The 1,671-nt window shown below is 36.1% G+C and overlaps 1 protein-coding gene across 2 annotated transcripts in view; it reads right to left on the reverse strand.

Annotated features, from left to right (window-relative positions):
• Positions 1 to 648: 648 nt before the first annotated feature.
• The window catches only part of LOC118366107 (chemokine-like protein TAFA-5), a 176,136-nt gene continuing 175,113 nt past the window's right edge, over positions 649 to 1,671 (reverse strand). For both annotated transcript variants that reach the window (XM_035748498.2, XM_035748499.2), the window contains exon 5: positions 649 to 1,671. This exon is cut by the window's right edge and continues 805 nt beyond it. The gene's annotated coding sequence lies outside the window, so the exon portion shown is untranslated.

The raw sequence follows: 1,671 nt of genomic DNA on the forward strand, positions 1-1,671 counted from the left end.
CTGAAAACCAGGACCTTGGACAGTACCACCTAATGTAGCAGGAGTCTGGTTATATGGTGCTGTCCAAGGGACTGATATCATCTCTTTTTATGTGTTTTCACTAGCATTAGATCCGTAGCCCGTTGCAGGGTAACAATGTGCAAGTTCTTCAACATCGTAATTTTGCAGTTCATTAAATATCGACCAGGTGTACTACTCTGCATTTGTACAGTATATTTTTGTATAATTATGGAATCCATTCCACCATAATACATACAGCCAGCAGCATACACATATGGAGCCAGTCACACTATAATTTCTGTCCTAACTGTCTGAGCAAATGCCTTAATCAACTCTGTATCAATACATTCATATGCATATGTTAGTATAATCAAATCCCATTGAGACTGTCAATAAATCATTTGATTTGGATTACTTATGTATATCAGGTGTGTACCTATTAGATATGTATGAGGAACTTACATGTGGACAATTAGACACTTTTTAAAGTAGATGGCGTAGAAGAAAATAAACAAGTATTTCTGGCAGTTTTTGGCATATAGGACAGGATAATTAAATAAACGTAATACAACATGAGGTTTGATAAATCTTACTTCCTTGAATAAATTGGATGACTTTGAAAACCAAAGTGTCTATATTAGCAAGTGATGGTTCTTTCATGTATTTCCTTTATTCTTAAAATATTTCATGATAAAAAAAGTGTCTCATGTAAATGATTCTAAAACTTTTCCCACAATGCCTCCCTTCTTCGCGTGTCATCATCATCTTCGTCTCTCAGGACTGGAGGTCAGCATTGTGCGACAGACACAAAAGCACAAAGAAATAAACTCGACATTATAGAGAAATGAGGAAGTAATCCACGCCTTTTACAATGCAATACTGCAGCAATCAGCAGGTTCCAAAGGCTGCTCATTGACTAAAGTGACAAAATCTCTGTCTGTGATGAGTTCAATTTTTGATAGATAGTGACTCTCAGGCCTGGAATTCAATCAGTTGCATTGAGGGTTCAGTCAGATTGTTTATGCTGTGTCAGAGTTGTTAACCACATTAAAACCGTACACTGCAAGACACTCTCACAGGCATCTGTAAAACATGACCATTAAATATTTAAACATAACTCAAGAGCATTTTTTTTTCTTTTATCTGTGATTGATAGTTTGGGAGATTAGAGGTGTGAGAGGGGAGAAGCTTACTTGTCATGAGAACAGAAAGAGAGCAGGACAAACCAGCGTTAGAGAGCTTGTTTTTCACGTTCTATGGCTGCCGTTATGTGACCACGTTATTCATGTCGAATAAGGTTCTCTACAAAGGTACAACATATAAAACTGTTAAATATATACGTTTTAGGCCTTTCAAAATACATTTTCATGAAATGTATCTTTCCACCACCCGCCAGCCTCAAATCAGAAATTACAGATTCAATGTTCTCTTTTAAGCCTCAATGATGATCAGTAGTTTTGCTCTTTTACCGGTTTTACCAACCATGCTTATTGCAATGTGTCCCAATTTGTAGCTTTTGAAAAATGCAAATCAGATTTTTTGTTTTAATACATAGATGTACGTTTACCTATATCTCCAGTTTCAAAATACAGTGGTGGGTTTAGTCAGAGAAAAAAAATGTCCGCAAAGTTTTTAAAGGTAACTCCTTTGATTGTATACTTTTCCCACTGG

Source organism: Oncorhynchus keta, chromosome 33, assembly GCF_023373465.1.
Source record: "Oncorhynchus keta strain PuntledgeMale-10-30-2019 chromosome 33, Oket_V2, whole genome shotgun sequence".
Classification (NCBI taxonomy): Eukaryota; Metazoa; Chordata; class Actinopteri; order Salmoniformes; family Salmonidae; genus Oncorhynchus; species Oncorhynchus keta.